The 24,383-nt window shown below is 40.1% G+C and overlaps 1 protein-coding gene across 2 annotated transcripts in view; it reads right to left on the bottom strand.

Moving 5' to 3' along the window:
- The window catches only part of RAI2 (retinoic acid induced 2), a 401,970-nt gene that overhangs the window by 262,613 nt on the left and 114,974 nt on the right, over nucleotides 1-24,383 (bottom strand). Inside the window, exon 1 of one of the 2 annotated variants that reach the window (XM_060292727.2) lies at nucleotides 10,903-10,917. The exons of the other annotated variant lie outside the window; for it this stretch is intronic. The gene's annotated coding sequence lies outside the window, so the exon portion shown is untranslated. Of the gene's footprint in view, nucleotides 1-10,902; nucleotides 10,918-24,383 lie in introns of those variants that run through there. 2 annotated transcript variants of the gene reach the window in all.

Here is a 24,383-nt window from a genome sequence, read left to right as displayed (position 1 = left end):
CGTGAGGACAAGAACACTGGCAGCAGAAGTTCTGGGAAGTACTCCTTGGCCTGAGCCCTCCCAGAGTCCGCCAATAGCACCACCAAAGAGCCAGGTAGGCTCCAGTGTCGGGTTGCATCAGGCCAAACAACCAACAGGGAGGGAACCCAGCCTCATCCATCAGCAGACAAGCAGATTAAAGTTTTACAGAGCTCTTCCCACCAGAGCAACACCCAGCTCTACCCACCACCATTCCCTCCCATCAGGAAACTTGCACAAGCCTCTTAGCCTCATCTACCAGCAGACAGACAGCAGAAGCAAGAAGAACTACAATCCTGCAGGCTGTGGAACAAACATCACATTCACAGAAAGGTAGACAAGATGAAAAGGCACAGAGCTATGTACCAGAGGAAGGAACAAGATAAAACCCCAGAAAAACAACTAAATGAAGTGGAGACAGGAAAGCTTCCAGAAAAAGAATTCAGAATGATAGTGAAGATGATCCAGGACCAAGGGAAAAGAATGGAGGCAAAGATTGAGAAGATGCAAGAAATGTTTAACAAAGACCTGGAAGAATTAAAGAACAAACACCTAGAAGAATTAAAGAACAAACTGACATGAACAATACAATAACTGAAATTAAAAATACACTAGGGGCTTCCATGGTGGTGCAGTGGTTGAGAGCCCGCCTGCTGATGCAGGGGACACAGGTCTGTGCCCCGGTCTGGGAAGATCCCACATGCCGCGGAGTGGCTGGGCCCGTGAGCCATGGCCACTGAGCCTGCGCATCCGGAACCTGTGCTCCGCAACGGGAGAGGCCACAACAGTGAGAAGCCCGCGTACCGCAAAAAGAAAAGAAAAATACACTAGAAGGAATCAATAGCAGAATAACTGAGGCAGAAGAACGGATAAGTGACCTGGAAGACAGAATGGTGGAATTCACTGCTGCGGAACAGAATAAAGAAAAAAGAATGAAAAGCAATGAAGACAGCCTAAGAGACCTCTGGGACAACATTAAATGCACCAACATTCTCATTATAGGGATCCCAGAAGGAGAAGAGAGAGAGAAAGGATCTGAGAAAATATTTGAAGAAGATTATAGTTGAAAACTTCCCTAACACGGGAAAGGAAATAGCCACCCAAGTCCAGGAAGTACAGAGGGTCCCAGGGAGGATAAACCCAAGGAGAAACACGTGGAGACACACAGTAATCAAATTGGCAAAAATTAAAGACAAAGAAAAATTATTGAAAGCAACAAGGGAAAAACGACAGATAACATACAAGGGAACTCCCATAACGTTAAGAGCTGATTTCTCAGCAGAAACTCTACAAGCCAGAACGGAGTGGCATGATATATTTAAAGTGATGAAAGGGAAGAACCTACAACCAAGATTACTCTACCGAGCAAGGATCTCATTGAGATTCGATGGAGAAATCAAAAGCTTTAGAGACAAGCAAAAGCTAAGAGAATTCAGCACCACCAAACCAGCTCTACAACAAATGCTAAAGGAATTTCTCTAAGTGGGAAATACAAGAGAATAAAAGGACGTACAAAAACAAACCCATAACAATTAAGAAAATGGTAATAGGAACACACATATCGATAATTACCTTAAACGTGAATGGATTAAATGCTCCCACCAAAAGACACAGACTCACTGAATGGATACAAAAACAAGACCCATATATATGCTGTCTACAAGAGACCCACTTCAGACCTAGGGACACATACAGACTGAAAGTGAGGGGATGGAAAAAGATATTCCATGCAAACGGAAATCAAAAGAAAGCTGGAGTAGCAATACTCATACCAGATAAAATAGACTTTAAAATACAGAATGTTAAAAGAGACAAGGAAGGACACTACATAATGATCAAGGGATCAATCCAGAAAGAAGATATAATTATAAATATATATGCATGCAACATAGGAGCACCTCAATACATAAGGCAACTGCTAACAGCTATAAAAGGGGAAATCGACAGTAACACAATCATAGTCGGGACTTTAACGCCTCACTTACACCAATGGACAGATCACCCAAACAGAAAATTAATAAGGAAACACAAGCTTTAAATGACACAATAGACCAGACAGATTTAACGGATGTTTATAGGACATTCCATCCAAAAATACCAGATTACACTTTCTTCTCAAGTGCACATGGAACATTCTCCAGGATAGATCACATCTTGGGTCACAAACCAAGCTTCAGTAAATTTAAGAAAATTGAAATCATATCGAGCATCTTTTCTGACCACAGCACTATGAGATTAGAAATCAATTACAGGGAACAAAACGTAAAAAAACACAAACACATGGAGGCTAAACAATACATTACTAAATAACCAAGAGATCACTGAAGAAATCAAAGAGGAAATTAAAAAATACCTAGAGACAAATGACAACAAAATCACAATGATCCAAAACCTACGGGATGCAGCAAAAGCAGTTCTAAGAGGGAACTTTACAGCAATACAAGCCTACCTCAAGAAACAAGAAATATCTAAAATGAACAACCTAACCTTACACCTAAAGGATGTAGACAAAGAAGAACAAACAAAAACCAACGTTAGTAGAAGGAAAGAAATCATAAAGATCAGAGCAGAAATAAATGAAATAGAGACTAAAAAAACAATAGCAAAGATCAATAAAACTAAAAGCTGTTTCTTTGCAAAGATAACAAAATTGATAAAGCATTAGCCAGACTCATCAAGAAAAAGAGGGAGAGGACTCAAACAATAAAATTAGAAATGAAAAAGGAGAAGTTACAACAGACACCACAGAAATACAAAGCATCCTAAGAGACTACTACAAGCAACTCTATGCCAATAAAATGGACAACCTGGAAGAAGTGGACAAATTCTTAGAAAGGTATAACCTTCCAAGAATGAACCAGGAAGAAACAGAAGATATGAACAGACCAATCACAAGCACTGAAATTGAAACTGTGATTAAAAATCTTCCAACAAACAGAAGTCCAGGACCAGATGGCTTCACAGGTGAATTCTATCAAACATTTAGAGAAGAGCTAACACCCATCCTTCTCAAACTCTTCGAAAAAACTGCAGAGGAAAGAACACTCCCAAACTCATTCTATGAAGCTACCATCACCCTGATACTAAAATCAGACAAAGATACTCCAAAAAAAGAAAATTACAGACCAATATCACTGATGAATATAGATGCAAAAATCCTCAACAAAATACTAGCAAACAGAATCCAAAAGCACATTAAAAGGATCATACACCATGATCAAGTGGGGTTTATCCCAGGGATGCAAGGATTCTTCAATACACACAAATCAATCAATGTGATACACCATATTAACAAATTGATGAATAAAAACCATATGATTATCTCAATAGATGCAGAAAAAACTTTTGACAAAATTCAACACCCATTTATGATGAAAACTCTCCAGAAAGTGGGCATAGAGAGAACCTATCTCAACATAATAAAGGCCATATACGACAAACCCACAGCAAACATCATTCTCAATGGTGAAAAACTGAAAGCATTTCCTCTAAGATCAGGAACAAGACAAGGATGTCCACTCGCACCACTACTATTCAACATAGTTTTGGAAGTCCTAGCCCCAGCAATCAAAGAAGAAAAAGAAATAAAAGGAATACAAATTGGAAAAGAAGAAGTAAAACTGTCACTGTCTGCAGATGACATGATACTATAGACAGAGAATCCTAAGATACCACCAGAAAACTACTAGAGCTAATCAATAAATTTGGTAAAGTTGCAGGATACAAAATGAATGCACAGAAATCTCTTGCATTCCTATACACTAATGATGAAAAATCTGAAAGAGAAATTAAGGAAACACTCCCATTTACCACTGCAACAAAAAGAATAAAATACCTAGGAATTAACTTACCTAGGGAGACAAAAGACCTGTATGCAGAAAACTATAAGACAGTGATGAAAGAAATTAAAGATGATACAGACAGATGGAGAGATATACCATGTTCTTGGATTGGAAGAATCAATACTGTAAAAATGACTGTACTACCCAAAGCAATCTACAGATTCAATGGAATCCTTATCAAATTACCAATGGCATTTTTTTACAGAACTAGAACAAAAAATCTTCAAATTTGTATGGAGACAAAAAAGACCCTGAATAGCCAAAGCAGTCTTGAGGGAAAAAAGACGGAGGTGGAGGAATCAGACTCCCTGACTTCAGACTCTACTACAAAGCTACAGTAATCAAGACAATATGGCACTGGCACAAAAACAGAAACATAGATCAATGGAACAAGATAGAAAGCCCAGAGATAAACCCATGCACCTATGGTCAACTAATCTATGACAAAGGAGGCAAGGATATACAATGGCGAAAAGACAGTCTCTTCAATAAGTGGTGCTGGGAAAACTGGACAGCTACATGTAAAAGAATGAAATTAGAACACTCCCTAACACCATCCACAAAAATAAACTCAACATGGATTAGAGACCTAAATGTAAGACGGGGCACTATAAAAGTCTTAGAGGAAAACATAGGAAGAACACTATGACATAAATCCCAGCAAGATCCTTTTTGACCCACCTCCTAGAGAAATGGAAATAAAAACAAAAATAAACAAATGGGACCTAATGAAGCTTTAAAAGCTCTTGCACAGCAAAGGAAACCATAAACAAGACAAAAAGACAACCCTCAGAATGGGAGAAAATATATGCAAATGAAGCAACTGACAAAGGATTAATTTCCAAAATATATAAACAGTTAATGCAACTCAATATTAAAAAAGAAAAGAACCCAATAAAAAAATGGGCAGAAGACCTAAATAGACATTTCTCCAAAGAAGACATACAGATGGCCAAGAAGCACATGAAAAGCTGCTCAACATCACTAATTATTAGAGAAACGCAAATCAAAACTACAATGAGGTATCACCTCACACCAGTCAGAAGGGGCATCATCAGAAAATCTCCAAACAAGTAATGCTGGCGAGGGTGTGGAGGAAAGGGAACCCTCCTGCACTGTTGGTGGGAATGTAAATTGATATAGCCACTATGGAGAACAGTATGGAGGTTCCTTAAAAAACTAAAAACAGAATTTCCATATGACCCAGCAATCCCACTACTGGGCATATACCCTGAGAAAACCATAATTCAAAAAGACACATGCACCCCAATGTTCATTGCAGCACTATTTACAATAGCCAGGTCATGGAAGCAGCCTAAATGCCCATCGACAGATGAATGGATAAAGAAGATGTGGTACATATATACAATGGAATATTACTCAGCCATAAAAAGGAAGGAAATTGGGTCATCTGTAGAGACGTGGATGAATCTAGAGACTGTCATACAGAGTGACGTAAGTCAGAAAGAGAAAAACAAATATCGTACATTAACACATATATGTGGAACGTAGAAAAATGATACAGATGAACCAGTTTGCAGGGCAGAAATAGAGACACAGATGTAGAGAACAAACGTATCGACACCAAGGGGGGAAAGTGGCCGGGAGGGGGGAGTGATGAATTGGGAGATGGGGATTGACATATATACACTAATATGTATAAAATGGATAACTAATATAAACCTGCTGTATAAAAAAATAACTTAAATTAAATTAAAAAAATAGTTTTGTTATGTTAAGCCACTGACACTTGATAGATGTTTGTTCTTACAGCATAACCTGTCCTATCCTGATTAATACACTGGATTAACTAAAGCTAATCAAGACTTTTTAGCACAGCACTCATACCTGCCCAACCCCACACCCCACTCCCCATGAAAGACACTTTCGGCAAAGCCCTTGTCACTCAAGCCTTTTGATAGGCAATTCACTAGTGATAGCCTTTGGCTACCCCCAACCATCATCTTGCAGCTGTAGTCACAGCTTCCTAGCTAATATCTATGGGTTGAACGTACATCCCTTGGGTACCTGGGATCCCTCACAGTCTCAGGTCAGGTGCAGAACTGACACGCATGCCTTCTACATTTTCAGAGAAAGCCCCTGTGGCCAGCCCCTTGATCCCACACTAGTGACTTCCCTGGGAGATGCTATTTCTTGGGCTGTCTTATATGATAACAAGAATGTGTCTTACCTAGTGTGGAATTTTTATTCAGAAATATGTATATTGTGCACACCAAAAAGCTGGGTTAAATTCAAGATACATTCATTTAATTGCACATAATAGGAAAGAATTTTAGATTTATTTTTATAGATTTTGATTGAAAAATTCAATTAGAGATCTTTAAAAAAGTTTTTTCTTTGATAATTTTTATTTTATTTAATAAAAAAAATTATTGGTGTATAGTTGACTTACAAGGTTAGTGTTAGTTTCAGGTGTACAGCAAAGTGCATCAGTTATACATATACCTATATCCACTCTTTTTTAGATTCTTTTCCCACATACGCCATTACAAAGAATTAAGGAGAGATCCCTGTGCTGTACAACAGGTCCTTATTAGCTATCTATTTTATACATAGTAGTGTGTATATGTCAATCCCAATCTCCCATAGTAGTGTGTATATGTCCCTCCCCTGCCAGAGACCTTTTAAAATATACAAAAAACATGAAATCCTAATGTTTCAGTCTTTCAAAAACTTGCTCTAAAATTTATTATCTGTCCCACTGAATATATACATACCAGGTAGCTAAAATATTAGAATCATTTCAGACTATTAATATGTTCAGTAAATATGGGAAAGGTAGCTCTTGATCACTTTATATTGCCAATCATGTTTAACAGAGCTTTATAATGTGATCTCAGTGAGGTCATTTTCGGCTGAGTTGGAAAATGCTAATACCTGTCAGAATACTAGAAGACAAATGAGGATTTGCTGGCCTGTTGGGAGAGATTGCTACTGAATTTGATGCTGTTTAAGTCCACTGGGAAATTCAGAGAACACAAAATTTTGCAAGAGAAAGGCATCAAGGGATTGTCTGTACTTTAATTCCTCCACTGCGCTCAAGTGTCCATAATACAGCCCTGCCACTTGTCTCATTTACCAGGATGACTTTAGGTAGATTGCGGGAGAAGCTAAAGATTATGGAAGTGCCAAATTCTTGACTAGGAAGTTATATTCCTATTAGATTACATTAGATTCCAACTAGAAATTCCTCAACGTTTTGTTTTTGATCAGGAGTTGGCAAACTTTTTCTGGAAAGGGCTAGTATGCTAGGCAGAATAAGGGCCCACAAACATGTCTATGTCCTAATCCCCAGAACCTATTAATATGTTAGCCTACATGGTAGAAGGAACATCAATGATGTGATTAAGGATCTTGAGAGAGGGAGCTTATCCTGGACTATGTGAGTAGTCTAGGGCCCAATCTAATCATATGGGTCCTTAAAATCAGATAAGCTCTCCCAGCAGTGGTCACAGGGTGATGTGACTACTGAAGAAAGGCACAGAGAGATGCAACATTGCTGGCTTTGAAGATGGAAAAGGGGGCCATGACCCAAGGAATGCAAGCAGCCTCTAGAAGCTGGAAAAGGCAAGGAAACAGACTTTACCCTAGAGCTGCCAGAAGAGAATGCTGGCCCTACCAACACCTTGATTTTAGTCCAGTGAGACCCTGTGAGACTTCTGACCTAAAAAACTATAAAATAAGAAATCTGTGTTGTTTTAAATCACCATATTTGTGGTAATTTGTCATGGCAGCAATAGCCATCTAGGAGATTTGGGGTGAGCTTTGCGGGCCATACAATCTCTGCCACAATCACTCAACTCTGCCATGGTAGCACAAAAGCAATCACAGACAATATGTAAATGATGGGTGTGGCTGTGTGCCAACAGAAGTTCATTTATGAAAACAGATTATGGGGATTTAGTTTGCTAGCCCCTGTTCTAGATGTCTAGGAGACATCAACAGTCATCCTTCTGTGTCCTATGGGTCATAGCCCACACACAGAAACCTTGTGCTACAAAATGTGGGGGATACATCTACCAAGAGCAAAAGACCTAAAAAATGAAATTATCTTTTGAAAGGATTTTAAAAATAAAATTCAAAACAATATCTGTCTAACTCAGGTTTTCTCATTCTCTTCACTGTAACATAATCCAAGTCAGGTAAGGCTGAAGGTACACACCCTATGAGTCAGCAATCCCAATCCTAGGTGCACACAAAGTAGAAATGTATGTAGCAGAGGCACCTGCCAAAATGTTCACAGCAACACTGTTTGTAGTACTGTAGACCCAAGTTATAAACAACTCACAGATCCATCAAGAGCAGAAAGGATAAATTGTAACATATTCATACAATGGAATAAGACTCCCAAAATGAATGAAATATAGCTACAGACATCAATATGGATACACCTCACCAACAAAATTTAACTGAAACAAGTCAAACACAAAAGAGTAGAGACTCTACTATTCTATTTATATGAACCACACGATCTAGCAATTCCACTCCTGGGTATATACCAAAAGAACTGAAAGCAAGGCCTCAAAGAGATATTTGTATACCCATGTTCATAACAGCATTATTCACAATAGCTAAAACAAGAGGCAGCTCAAGTGTCCATCAACAGATGAATAGATTACCAAAATGTGGTCTATCCATGCAAAAGAGTATTACTCAAATTTTAAAAGGAAGGAAATTCTACAATATGGTAAAACATGGATGAACCTTGAGGCCATTATACTAAATGAAATAAGCCAATCACAAAAAGACAAATGCTATAATTCCCCTTATCTGAGGTACTTAGAATAGTCAAAATCATACAGACAGAAGATAAAATGGTGGTTGCCAGGAGCTGGGGGGAGGGGAGAATGGAGCGTTATTGTTTAATAGGTATAGAGTTTCAGTTTTACAGGATGAAAAGAGTTGTGGGGATGGTCTGTGGGGATGGCTTCACAACAATGTGAATGTAATTAATATCACTGAACTGTACACTTTAAAATAGTTAATAAGGTAAATTTTATGTTATGTGTAGTTTACCATAATACAAAAGAGTAAAGATTGTATTCTTCTATTTATATAAAGTTCAAACTCAAGCAAAACTAACCTGTAATGTTTAAGGTTGCATATATAGGAAGGCAAAGTGGAAAGAACACCAGGAACTGAATACGTTCTAAAAAAAAAAATCAGGACAGTGACTTCTTTGTGAGGAGGGAGGGCACACCAAGGCCTTTCTGGAGTGCTGTAAATGCTCCCTTTCTTGATCTGGGTTGTGGTCCATGTGTGTTCATTTCACAATCATTTATTAAGCTATGCATTGTTGTTTTCTGAACTTTTCTATGTGCGTGTGTTGTATTTCACCCTTTAAAAGATTTAAGAGAAAAAGATTAAGTTGCACTCAGCAGAAAGTTCAGCCAATGCTACTTGGAGTTATACCATTAGAGAAGATGGTCAGAGTGAGCAGCTATGTTACAGAGATTGTGTTGAGCACTTTAAGTACCAAGTTAGGTTTCTAAGTATATTCACTTCTCACTGTACTGTGGGAACACAGGCACTTTCATACACTGCAGGGGGGGGGATGGTAAGGGGAGTACACAATGGTACAACTCTAATGGAAAGCAAATTGACAATATCTATCAAAATTTCAAGACCCATTGGCTAAATAATTTCACTTCTGGAATTTATTCTATGGATACACTTCCAGATAAAACGTATATACAAGTCACTCATTGCAGTATTGTTTATAATAGCAAAAATATTGGGACAACCCTATGTCAACAGATAGGGAACTGGTTAAATAAACTCTGTGACAGCCATACAAGGAATACTATGCAGATATTAAAAAAATGAATAAGATCTCCCAGTGCAAATCTGGTCTTAACTCCAGACTGCGGGCCTAACTGAAAAAATTGAGGTAAAGAACCACATATATGCTATCTTTTGTGTAAGAAAGAGGGATATAAGAATATATTTTCATATTTGCTGGCATTGTATAAGAGGATATACAAGAAATTAATAAAAATGGTTACCTCTAGGGGATAAAGGAACAGGTAACAGGAGGATAGGGGAAGGAATGGGCATAACACCTCACAACATATAACTTTTTATGTTGTTCTCTCTTTAAAAATTTATTAGTTATTTATTTTTGGCTGCATCGGGTCTTAGTTGTGGCATGCAGGATCTTTGTTGAGGCATACAGGATCTTTCCTTGAGGTGTGCACTGGCTCTTTGTTGCAGGCTCTCTAATTGTGGCGTGTGGGCTTCTCTCTAGTTCTCGTGTGCGGGTTTTCTCTACTCTAGCTGTGGCGCGCAGGCTTCAGCGTGCGTGGGCTCCGTAGCTTTTGGCACGCAGGCTCTCTAGTTGAGGTGTGAGGGCTCAGTAGTTGTGGCGTGCGGGCTTAGTTGTCCCGCAGCATGTGAGATCTTAGTTCCCTGACCAGGGATCGAACCTGCATCCCCTGCATTGGAAGGTGGATTCTTTACCACTGGACCACCAGGGAAGTCCTGGCTCTGACTTTTGAATCATGTGAACATATTATCCATTCAAAAAATAAAATTAAATGTTAAACGAAAAAAAATTATTTTCTACCAAGAGGACCTCAAGATTAGTTTCCAATCAATATCATTTGAAAGATAACCTAGGAGGAGCTTCAAGATGGCAGAAGAGTAAGACGCAGAGATCACCTTCCTCACCACAAATACATCAGAAATACAACTACATGTGGAACAACACCTACAGAACACCTACTGAACGCTGACAGAAGACCTCAGACCTCGCAAAGGGCAAGAAACTCCCCATGTACCTGGGTAGGGCAAAAGAAAAAAGAAAAAACAGAGACAAAAGAATAGGGATGGGACCTGCACCAGTGGGAGGGAACTGTGAAGGAGGAAAGGTTTCCACACACTAGAAGCCCCTTCGCGGGCGGAGACTGCGGGTGGCGGAGGGGGGAAGCTTCGGAGCCACGGAGAAGAGCGCAGCCACAGGGGTGCAGAGGGCAAAGCGGAGAGATTCCCGCACAGAGGATCGGGGCCAACCGGCACTCACCAGCCCGAGAGGCTTGTCTTCTCACCCACCGGGGCAGGCGGAGGCTGGGAGCTGAGGCTCGGGCTTCGGTCGGAGCGCAGGGAGAGGACTGGGGTTGGCGGCGTGAACACAGCCTGAAGGGAGCTGGTGCACCACAGCTAGCCGGGAGGGAGTCCGGAAAAAGGTCTGGACCTGGCGAAGAGACAAGAGACTTTTTCTTGCCTCTTTGTTTCCTGGTGCGATAGGAAAGGGGATTCAGACCGCCGCTTAAAGGAGATCCAGAGACGGGCACGAGCCGCGGCTATCAGCACAGACCCCAGAGACTGGCATGAGATGCTAAGGCTGCTGCTGCTGCCACCAAGAAGCCTGTGTGTGAGCACAGGTCACTATCCACACCTCCCCTCCTGGGAGCCTGTGCAGCCCGCCACTCACAGGGTCCCATGATCCAGGGACCCTGCACCTATGGAATACCTGAACAAACAACGAATGATCCCAAATTGAGGGGGTGGACTTTGGGAGCAACGATATATATTTTTTTTCCATTTTTCTCTTTTTATGGGTGTGTATGTGTATGCTTCTGTGTGTGATTTTCTCTGTATAGCTTTCTTTTTACCATTTGTCCTAGGGTTCTGTCTGTCCGGTTTTTTATTTGTTGGTTTGTTTGTTTTAGTATAGTTTTTAGCACTTCTTATCATTGGTGGATTTGTTTTTTTGGTTAGGTTACTCTCTACTTTCTTTTTTTTATTACTTTAAAAAAATTTTAATCATTATTTTTTATTTTAATAACTATTTTATTTTACTTTATTTTATTTTATCTTATTCTTTCTTTCTTTTTTTTTTTTTCATCCTTTTATTCTGAGCCATGTGGATGACATGCTCTTGGTGCTCCAGCCAGGCATCAGGGCTGTGCCTCTGAGGAGGGAGAACCAAGTTCAGGACACTGGACCACAAGAGACCTCCCAGCTCCACGTAATATCAAACGCCGAAAATCTCCCAGAGATCTCCATCTCAATGCCAAGACCCAGCTCCACTCAACGACCAGTAAGCTACAGTGCTGGACACCCCATGCCAAACAACGAGCAAGACAGGAACACAACCACACCCATTAGAAGAGACGCTGCCTAAAATCATAATACGGCCACAGACACCCCAAAAACACACCACCAGACGTGGACTTGCCCACCAGAAAGACAAGATCCAGCCTCATCCACCAGAACACAGGCACTAGTCCCCTCCACCAGGAAGCCTACACAACCCACTGAACCAACCTTAGCCATGGGGAGCAGACACCAAAAACAACAGAAACTACGAACCTGCAGCCTGCAAAAAGGAGACCCCAAACACAGTAAGTTAAGCAAAATGAGAAGACAGAAAAACACACAGCAGATGAAGGAGCAAGATAAAAACCCACCAGACCTAACAAATGAAGAGGAAATAGGCAGTCTACCTGAAAAAGAATTCAGAATAATGATAGTAAAGATGATCCAAAATCTTGGAAATAGAGTGGAGAAAATACAAGAAACATTTAACAAGGACCTAGAAGAACGAAAGAGCAAACAAACAGTGATGAATAACACAATAAATGAAATTTAAACTTCTCTAGAAGGGATCAATAGCAGAATAACTGAGACAGAAGAACGGATAAGTGACCTGGAAGATAAAATAGTGGAAATAACTACTGCAGAGCAGAAGAAAGAAAAAAGAATGAAAAGGATTGAGGACAGTCTCAGAGACCTCTGGGACAACACTAAACAAACCAACATTTGAATTATAGGGGTGCCAGAAGAAGAAGAGAAAAAGGAAGGGACTGAGAAAATATTTGAAGAGATTATAGTTGAAAATTTCCCTAATATGGGAAAGGAAATAGTTAATCAAGTCCAGGAAGCACAGAGAGTCCCATACAGGAAAAATCCAAGGAGAAATACACCAAGGCACATATTAATCAAACTATCAAAAATTAAATACAAAGAAAGAATATTAAAAGCAGCAAGGGAAAAACAACAAATAACATACAAGGGAATCCCCATAAGGTTAACAGCTGATCTTTCAGGAGAAACTCAGCGACCCAGAAAGGAGTGGCAGGACATATTTAAAGTGATGAAGGAGAAAAACCTACAACCAAGATTATTCTACCCAGGAAGGATCTCATTAAGATTTGATGGAGAAATTAAAACCTTTACAGACAAGCAAAAGCTAAGAGAATTCAGCACCACCAAACCAGATTTACAACAAATGCTAAAGGGACTACTCTAGGGAGGAAACACAAGAGAAGGAAAAGATGTACAATAATAAACCCAAAACAATTAAGAAAACGGTCATAGGAACATACATACCGAGAATTACCTTAAATGTAAATGGATTAAATGCTCCAACCAAAGGACATAGACTGGCTGAATGGATACAAAAACAAGACCCGTACATATGCTGTCTACAGGAGACCCACTTCAGACCAGGGACACATACAGACTGAAAGTGAGGGGATGGAAAAAGATATTCCATGCAAATGGAAATGAAAAGAAAGCTGAAGTAGCAATTCTCATATCAGACAAAATAGATTTTAAAATAAACACTATTACAAGAGACAAAGAAGGACATTACATAATGATCAAGGGATCGATCCAAGAAGAAGATATAACAATTGTAAATATTTATGCACCCAACATAGAAGCACCTCAATACATAAGGCAAACACTAACAGCCATAAAAGGGGAAATCGACAGTAACACAATCATAGTAGGGGACTTTAACACCCCACTTTCACCAATGGACAGATCACCCAAAATGAAAATAAATAAGGAAACACAAGTTTTAAATGATACATTAAACAAGATGCATTTAATTGATATTTATAAGACATTCCATCCAAAAACAACAGAATACACTTTCTTCTCAAGTGCTCATGGAACATTCTCCAGGATAGATCATATCTTGGGTCACAAATCAAGCCTTGGTACATTTAAGAAAATTGAAATCACATCAAGTATCTTTTCTGACCACAATGCTCTTAGACTAGATATCAATTACAGAAAAAAATCTGTAAAAAATACAAACACATGGAGGCTAAACAATACACTACTTAATAACCAAGAGATCACTGAAGTAATCAAAGAGGAAATCAAAAAATACCTAGAAACAAGTGACAATGAAAACACGAAGTACCAAAACCGATGGGATGTAGCAAAAGCAGTTCTAAGAGGGAAGTTTATAGCAATACAATCCTACCTTAAGAAACAAGAAACATCTCAAATAAACAACCTAACCTTACACCTAAAGCAATTAGAGAAAGAAGAACAAAAGAAGCCCAAAGATAGCAGAAGGAAAGAAATCATAAAGATCAGATCAGCAATAAATGAAAAAGAAATGAAGGAAACGATAGCAAACATCAATAAAACTAAAAGCTGGTTCTTTGAGAAGATAAACAAAATTGATAAACCATTAGCCAGATTCATCAAGAAAAAAAGGGAGAATATCAGAAACTAACACACCATGGTAAAGCAATTATACTCCAATAAAGATGTTAAAAAAAAAGAACAAAAAAGGGAGAAAACTCAAATCAATAGAATTAGAAATGAAAAAGGAGAAGTAATAACTGACACAGCAGAAATACAATGGACCATGAGAGACTACTACAAGCAACTATAAGCCAATAAAATGGACAACCTAGAAGAAGTGGACAAATTCTTAGAAATGCACAACCTTCCAAGACTGAACCAGGAAGAAATAGAAAATATGAACAAACCAATCACAAGCACTAAAATTGAAACTGATTAAAAATATTCCAACAAATAAAAGCCCAGGACCAGATTGCTGCACAGGCGAATTCTATCACACATTTAGAGAACAGCTAACACCTATCCTTCTCAAACTCTTCCAAAATATAGTAGAGGGAGGAACACTCCCAAACTCATTCTATGAGGCCACCATCACCCTGATACCAAAACCAGACAAAGATGTCACAAAGAAAGAAAACTACAGGCCAATATCACTGATGAACATAGATGCAAAAATCCTCAACAAAATACTAGCAAACGGAATCCAACAGCACATTAAAAGGATCATACACCATGATCAAGTGGGGTTTATCCCAGGAATGCAAGGATTCCTCAATATACGCAAATCAATCAATGTGATAAACCATATTAACAAATTGAAGGAGAAAAACCATATGATCATCTCAATAGATGCAGAGAAAGCTTTTGACAAAATTCAACACCCATTTATGATAAGAACCCTCCAGAAAGAAGGCATAGAGGGAACTTTCCTCAACATAATAAAGGCCATATATGACAAACCCACAGCAAACATCGTCCTCAATGGTGAAAAACTGAAAGCATTTACACTAAGATCAGGAACAAGACAAGGTTGCCCACTCTCACCACTCTTATTCAACATAGTTTTGGAAGTTTTAGCCACAGCAATCAGAGAAGAAAAAGAAATAAAAGGACCCCAAATCGGAAAAGAAGAAGTAAAGCTGTCACTGCTTGCAGATGACATGACACTATACATAGAGAATCCTAAAGATGCTACTGGAAAACTACTAGAGGTAATCAATGAATTTGGTAAAGTAGCAGGATCCAAAATTAATGCACAGAAATCTCTTGCATTCCTATACACTAATGATGAAAAATCTGAAAGAGAAATTAAGGAAACACTCCCATTTACCACTGCAAGAAAAAGAATAAAATATCTAGGAAAAAAACTACCTAAGGAGACAAAAGAACTGCATGCAGAAAATTATAAGACACTGGTGAAAGAAATTCAAGATGATACAGATAGATGGAGAGATATACCAGGTTCTTGGATTGGAAGAATCAACATTGTGAAAATGACTATACTACCCAAAGCAATCTACAGATTCAATGCAATCCCTGTCAAACTACAACTGGCATTTTTCACAGAACTAGAACAAAAAAATTCATGATTTGTACGGAAACACAAAAGACCCCCAAGAGCAAAAGCAATCTTGAGAAAGAAAAATGGAGCTGGAGGAATCAGGCTCCCTGTCTTCAGACTATACTACAAAGCTACAGTAATCAAGACAGTATGATATTGGCACAAAAGCAGAAATACAGATGAATGGAACAGGATAGAAAGCCCAGAGATAAACCCACGCACATATGGTCACCTTATCTTTGATAAAGGAGGCAAGAATACACAGTGGAGAAAAGACAGCCTCTTCAATAAGTGGTGCCGGGAAAACTGGACAGCTACATGTAAAAGAATGAAATTAGAACACTCCCTAACACCCGCCACAAAAATAAACTCAAAATGGATTAAAGACCTAAATGTAAGGCCAGACACTATAAAACGCTTAGAGGAAAACACAGGCAGAACACTCTAACATAAATCACAGCAAGATCCTTTTTGACCCACCTCCTAGAGAAATGGAAAGAAAAACAAATATAAACAAATGGGACCTAATGAAACTTCAAAGCTTTTGCACAGCAAAGGAAACCATAAATGAGATGAAAAGACAACCCTCAGAATGGGAGAAAATATTTGCAAATGAAGCAACTGATAAAGGATTAATCTCCAAAATTTACAAGCAGCTCATGCAGCTCAATATCAAAAAAACAAACAACCCAATCCCAAAATGGGCAGAAAACCTAAACAGACATTTCTCCAGAGAAGATATACAGATTGCCAACAAACACACGAAAGGATGTTCAACATCACTAATCATTAGAGAAATGCAAATCAAAACTACAATGAGATATCATCTCACACTGGTTAGAATGGCCATCATCAAAAAAAAATCTACAAACAGGGGCTTCCCCGGTAGCACAGTGCTTGAGAATCTGCCTGCTAATGCAGGGCTCAAGTCCTGGTCTGGGAGGATCCCACATGCCGTTGAGCAACTAGGCCCGTGAGCCACAACTAGTGAGCCTGCGTGTCTGGAGCCTGCACTCCGCAACAAGAGAGGCTGAGATAGTGAGAGGCCCGCGCACCGTGATGAAGAGTGGCCCCCACTTGCCACAACTAGAGAAAGCCCTCGCACAGAAATGAAGACCCAACACAGCAAAAATAAATTAATTAATTAATAAACTCCTACCCCCAACAGCTTTAAAAAAAAATCTACAAACAATAAATGCTGGAGAGGGTGTGGAGAAAAGGGAACCCTCTTGCACGGTTGGTGGGAAGGTAAATTGATGCAGCCACTATGGAGAACAGTATGGAGGTTCCTTAAAAAAGTAAAAATAGAACTACCATACGACCCAGCAATCCCACTACTGGGCATATACACTGAGAAAACCATAATTCACAAAGAGTCACATACCCAAATGTTCATTGCAGCTCTATCTACAATAGCCAGGACATGGAAGCAACCTAAGTGTCCATCGACAGACGAATGGATAAAGAAGGTGTGGCACATATATACAATGGAATATTACTCAGCCATAAAAAGAAACGAAATTGAGTTATTTGTAGTGAGGTGGATGGACCTAGAGTCTGTCATACAGAGTGAAGTAAGTCAGAAAGAGAAAAACTTATACCATATGCTAACACATATATATGGAATCAAAAAAAAAAGGTCATGAAGACCCTAGGGGCAAGATGGGAATAAAGACACAGACCTACTAGAGAATGGACTTGAGGATACGGAGAGGGGGAAGGGTAAGCTGGGACAAAGTGAAAGTGGCATGGACATATATACACTACCAAATGTAAAATACATAGCTAGTGGGAAGCAGCCGCACAGCACAGGGAGATCAGCTCGGTACTTTGTGACCCCCTAGAGGGGTGGGATAGGGAGGGTGGGAGGGAGGGAGACAGAAGAGGGAAGAGATATGAGGACATATGTATATGTATAACTGATTCACTTTATTATAAAGCAGAAACTAACACACCATTGTAAAGCAATTATACTCTAATAAAGATGTTAAGAAAAAGAAAGAAAGATAACCTAAAAGGATGAAAAAAAATTGGTTTAATGCATTACCAAATAAATGTTTTTTTGTTGACCTGAGTTTTGTGTGGATTTAGACAGCTTGGAATCAGGGTGCCTAGGACATAAGGAAGGGACAAATGATATGTAAAATAGAGCTGTTTTGTGTATCCATATTTGGTGCCAGTTTGTTGATGAAACCCTCTCTAATTTGATGTTACTCAAACATGTCCAGCAATTTTAAGAAGTTTTTCTCCCTGGGAGATATGCTTAGAGTGTTAGCATAAGTGGTTCCTAAGAATTCAGCATCCATGATGATAGGAGTCATCAAAATAGGGAAATAAAGATAAATACATATATTCACAAAGAATATATAAATGAATGAATGAATAAAAGCCACCCATGTCTGCCATGCACAGTAATTGCTTGTTTGTAGCACACTCCTAAACTGTAAGCATTATTTCAGTCCATTTTCTAATTCAATCTGCATCCGTTTCATTAAAAATGTGTATTTTTGCTTTAAAATCAAGATTCCCTCTATCTTTCCCCCTTTCTCTAATGCCCCCCCCAAAGAATAGGAAGAAAAGAAAAGATTTTCAGTGTCTACTTGAATCTTCATGCTTGACATCCCTGAATTACATAACAAGAAAGAGATATGTTTACTTTGCAAATTGGAAACCTGCCATTCTCTCTACACTCCCCACTTCATTAACTCACAAGTTTCAAGAGTTTAAAAAGCACAGTGAGTTTAAGAACAAGAGAGGAAACTTAGCTCAAAAAGGTTTAGAAGTCTGTGATCATAGAGTTCTGCTTCCTTTGCTTTTAAATGGTTACTACTGCCTTTTGATATTAGATCCATTAACACTAATTTCATTACTAGAAAATCCATTAGTAGCCCCTACTCCACTGAGAGTTTCTCTTTAAAATTAAGAAAGGAGCTAACATCTTTAAACCACACAGATTAAATCTCCTCCAAGTGAACAATAAAGCATATTACTAGTTACATGAATGTGCTCATTTGGGTTTTTTTGGGTGATTTTGGGTAAAGTTTAAGTTACTGGTCTTACTAAGGGGTTTTGTTGTTGATGATGCTTTTAGATTTTGTTGTTTTACAAAGAACGAGTCCACCAGGGCTTCTTGACTTGTAGGTAGAGGGGCTTCCTATACCTTTCCACTAGGAATATTCATGCTGCAGAATGGATTTCTCTCTCTCCTACTGCTGGCAGGTAATTTTGGTTGAGGTGATCAAGACAAAATGACCAGAACACTTGGCCTGAATTGTACTGATTCTGAGGTCAGTGGGATTAAAATATGCAAAGACCCCTGTTGTCAAAAGCAGGTTGATTGCTCTTTTATATTTCATTTGACTTATTTCAGTGACAGGCACCTCAGGTGGACTCAGGCAGTGGGAAATTCCAGGCATTTGTCACAGGGAAATGTATTCAAATCTTTATTCTGTAGTGACTTCCTCAAGTTGGTCTAATTCACATAATAGCCAGGTCTAGACCCCTCCCACTCCCCTTGTCTCTAAATTCCTCATCATGTAACAACCAATTCAGTCAATTCCTCTATAAAGTGCTTTAAGCTACTTAGAAAACAATCCCTGCTATGGGCTGAATTGTGTCCTCCCAAAATTCATATGCTGAAATCCTAACCCCCAGTAGCTCAGAAATGAATCTTTATTTGGAGATAGGGAATTTAAAGAGGTGACTGAGTTAAAATGAGGCCATTAGGGTGGATTCTAATCCAATATGACTTTTGTCCTTATAAGAAGAGGAGATTAGGACACAGAGTGACATGAGGAATGCATGCGCACAGAGAAAAGATCATATGAGGATATAGCAAGAAGGTGGCCATCTGCAAGCATCAGAAGAAACCAAACTGGCCCACAACTTCATCTTGTTCTTCTAGCCTTGAAACTATGAGACAATAAATTTCTGCTATTTAAGACCCCAGTCTGCAGTATTGTTATGGCAGCCCAAGCACACTAATCCAATTCCTTTGAGTCATTCTCCACACAGGGGCTCTCTACCTCTGTTCCAGTTCCAGCAGATTGCTTTAATTCCTTGAATCCTTACTCCTCCAAATACTCATGACCTTTGCCATCCATGTGACTTTGTAGTTCCACTAGAAGTCAAGTACATGTTCCTACCACACTGATACTGGTCTTGGCCACGCAATTTACTTTGCCAATATGGGCAAAAGGGATGGTGTGACAGTTCTGAGCATAGGCTCCAAGAGATGTCACACTTTTCTGCTTGCTCCTTTTGTAAATTTGTCATCAAAAATGGAAATGCCTCTAACCCTCCCAGATTTCAGACAATACTACAAAGCTATAGTAATCAAAACAGCTAGTACCATGGCACAAAAACAGACATATGGATCAATGGAACAAATAGAGAGCCCAGAAATAAACTCACACTTACCGGTCAATTAATCTACAACAAAGAAGGCAAGAATATACAGTGGACAAAAGCCAGTCTTTTCAGCAGGTGGTGTTGGCAAAGCTGGACAGCTACATGTAAATCAATGAAGTTAGAACAATCCCTCACACCATACACAAAAATAAACTCAAAATGGCTTAAAGCGTTAAATATAAGACATGACACTATAAAACTCCTAGAAGAGAATATAGGGAAAACATTCTCTGACATAAATCATAGCAATGTCTTCTTACGTCAGTCTCCCAAGGCAAAAGAAATAAAAGCAAAAATAAAGAAATGGGACCTAATCAAACATAAAACTTTTTGCACAGCAAAGGAAACCATCAACAAAATGAAAAGACAACCTTGGAATGGGAGAAAATATTCACAACCCATGAGACCAACAAAGGCTTAATTTCCAAAACATACAAACAGCTCATACAACTCAGTAACAAATACCAAACAACCCAACCAAAAAATGGGCAGAAGACCTAAATAGACATTTCTCTAAAGAAGACAAACAGATGGCCAACAGGCACATGAAAAGATGCTCAACATCACTAATTATTAAAAACATGCAAATCAAAACTACAGTAAGGTATCACCTCACATCAGCCAGAATGGCCATCATCAAAATATCTACAAACAATAAATGCTGGAGAGGGTGTGGAGAAAAGGGAACCCTCCTACACTGTTGGAGGGAATGTAATTTGGTACGGCCACTATGGAGAAGCGTATGGAGGATCCTTAAAAAACTAAAATTACAGTTACCATATGATCCAGCAATCCCACTCCTGGGGATATATCCAGAAAAGATGAAAACTCTAATTCAAAAAGATACACACACCCAAATGTTCATAGTACCAATATTTACAGTAGCTAAGACGACATGGAAGCCACCTAAATGTCCATCGACAAAGGATATGGATAAAGAAGATGTGGTAGAGAGACCTTCAAAATGGCAGAAGAGTAAGATGTGGAGATCACCTTCCTCCCCACAAATATATCAGAAATACAGCTACATGTGGAACACCTGCAGAACACATACTGAACGCTGGCAGAAGACCTTAACCTCCCAAAATGCAAGAAACTCCCCACGTACCTGGGTAGGGCAAAAAAAAAAAAAGAAAATACAGAGACAAAGAATAGGGGTGGGACCTGCACCTCTGGGAGGGAGCTGTGAAGGAGGAAAGGTTTCCACACACTAGGAAGCCCCTTCGTGGGCGGATACTGCGGGTGGCGGAGGGGGTAAGCTTCGGAGCCGTGGAGGAGAGCGCAGCAACAGGGGTGCAGAGGGCAAAAAGTGGAGAGATTCCCGCACAGAGGATCAGTGCCGACCAGCACTCACCGGCCCGAGAGGCTTGTCTTCTCACCTGCCAGAACGGGCGGGGGCTGGGAGCTGAGGCTCAGGCTTCGGAGGTCAGATCCCAGGGAAAGGACTGGTGTTGGCTGGGTGAACACAGCCTGAAGGGGGCTAGTGCGCCACGGCTAGCCGGGAGGGAGTATGGGAAAAAGTCTGGAACTGCCGAAGAGGCAAGAGACCATTGTTTCAGGGTGCGCGAGGAGAGGGGATTCAGAGCACCGCCTAAATGACCTCCAGAGATAGGCGCTAGCTGTGGCTATCAGCACAGACCCCAAGACGGGCATGAGACGCCAAGGCTGCTGCTGCCACCACCAAGAAGCCTGCGTGCGAGCACAGGTCACTCTCCACACCTCCCCTCCCGAGAGCCTGTGCAGCCCGCCACGGCCAGGTTCCCGGGATCCAGGGACAACTTCCCCGGGAGAACACACGGCGCACCTCAGACTGGTGCAACATCACGCAGGCCTCTGCTGCCGCAGGCTCGCCCCGCACTCCGTGCCCCTCCCTCCCCCCCCCCCGGCCTGAGTGAGCCAGAGCCCCCGAAGCAGCTGCTCCTTTAACCCCGTCCTGTCTGAGCGAAGAACAGACGCCCTCAGGCGACCTACACGCAGAGACGGGTCCAAATCCAAAGCTGAACCTCAGGAGCTGTGTGAACAAATAAGAGAAAGGGAAATTTCTCCCAGCAGACTCAGGAGCAGTGGATTAAAGCTCCACAATCAACTTGATGTACCCTGCATCTGTGGAATACCTGAATAGACAACGAATCATCCCCAAATTGAGGTGGTGTACTTTGGGAGCAACGATATATTTTTTTCCTTTTTCTCTTTTTGTGAGTGTGTATGTGTATGCTTCTTCATGTGATTTTGTCTGTATAGGTTTGCTTTCACAATTTGTCCTAGGGTTCTGTCTGTCCATTTTTTTTAAATTATAGTTTTTAGCGCTTGTTATCATTGGTGGATTTGTTTTGGTTGCTCTCTTCCTCCTTTCTTTCTTTTTTTATTACTTTTTAATTTTTTTCATTTTTAATAATTATTTTTTAATTTTTATTGTAATAACTTTATTTTCTTTTTCTTTCTTTCTTTCTTCTTTTCTCCCTTTTCTTCTGAGCCATGTGGCTGACACAGTCTTGGTGCTCCAGCTGGGTGTCATGTCTGTGCCTCTGAGGTGGGAGAGCCAAGTTCAGGACACTGGTCCATTAGAGACCTCCCGGCTCCATATAATATCAAACAGCTAAAGCTCTCCCAGAGATCTCCATCTCAACGCTAAGACCCAGCTCCACTGAACAACCAGCAAGCTCCAGTGCTGGACACCCCATGCCAAAGACAAGACCACAACCCCACCCATTAGCAGAGAGGCTGCCTAAAATCATAATAAGGTCACAGACACCCCAAAACACACCACCAGACATGGTCCTGCCCACCAGAAAGACAAGATCCAGCCTCATCCACCAGAACACAGGCACTAGTCTCCTCCACCAGGAAGCCTACACAACCCACTGAACCAACCTTAGCCACTGGGGGCAGACACCAAAAACAACGGGAACTACGAACCAGCAGCCTGCGAAAAGGAGATCCCAAACACAGTATGTTAAGCAAAATGAGAAGACAGAGAAATACACAGCAGATGAAGGAGCAAGGTAAAAACCCACCAGACCAAACAAATGAAGAGGAAATAGGCAGTCTACCTGAAAAAGAATTCAGAGTAATGATAGGAAAGATGATCCAAAATCTTGGAAATAGAATGAAGAAAATACAAGAAAAGTTTAACAAGGAACTAGAAGAACTAAAGAGCAAACAATGATGAACAACACAATAAATGAAATTAAAAATTCTCTAGAAGGAATCAATAGCAGAATAACTGACACAGAAGAAAGGATAAGTGACCTGGAAGATAAAATAGTGGAAAAAACTACAACAGAGCAGAATAAAGAAAAAAGAAAGAAAAGAATTACGGACAGTCTCAGAGACCTCTGGGACAACATTAAATGCACCAACATTCGAATTATAGGGGTCCCAGAAGAAGAGGAGAAAAAAAAGGGACTGAGAAAATATTTGAAGAGATTATAGTTGAAAACTTCCCTAATACGGAAAAGGAAATAGTTAATCAAGCCCAGGAAGCACAGAGAGTCCCATACAGGATAAATCCAAAGAGAAACATGCCAACACACATATTAGTCAAAATATCAAAAATTAAAAACAAAGAAGAATATTAAAAGCAGCAAAGGAAAAGCAGCAAATAACACACAAGGGAATCCCCATAAGGTTAACAGCTGATCTTTCAGCAGAAACTCTGCAGGCCAGAAGGGTGTGGCAGGACATATTTTAAGTGATGAAAGGGAAAAACCTCCAACCAAGACTACTCTACCGAGCAAGGATCTCATTCAGATTCAATAGAGAAATTAAAACCTTTACAGACAAGCAAAAGCTAAGAGAATTCAGCACCACCAACCAGCTTTACAACAAATGCTAAAGGAACTTCTCTAGGCAGGAAACACAAGAGAAGGAAAAGACGTACAATAACAAACCCAAAACAATTAAGAAAATGGTCACAGGAACATACATATTGAGAATTACCTTAAATGTAAATGGATTAAATGCTCCAACCAAAAGACACAGACCACGGGGCTTCCCTGGTGGCGCAGTGGTTGAGAGTCCACCTGCCGATGCAGGGGATACGGATTTGTGCCCTGGTCTGGGAAGATCCCACATGCCGCAGAGTGGCTGGGCCAATGAGCCATGGCTGCTGAGCCTGCACGTCCAGAGCCTGTGCTCTGCAACGGGAGAGGCCACAACAGTGAGAGGCCCGCGTAACGCAAAAAACAAAAAACAAAAAA

Source organism: Globicephala melas, chromosome X (genome assembly GCF_963455315.2).
Source record: "Globicephala melas chromosome X, mGloMel1.2, whole genome shotgun sequence".
Classification (NCBI taxonomy): domain Eukaryota; kingdom Metazoa; phylum Chordata; class Mammalia; order Artiodactyla; family Delphinidae; genus Globicephala; species Globicephala melas.
The sequence above is the reverse complement of the archived record's forward strand: the minus strand, read 5'-3'. Positions and strand labels throughout refer to the sequence as shown.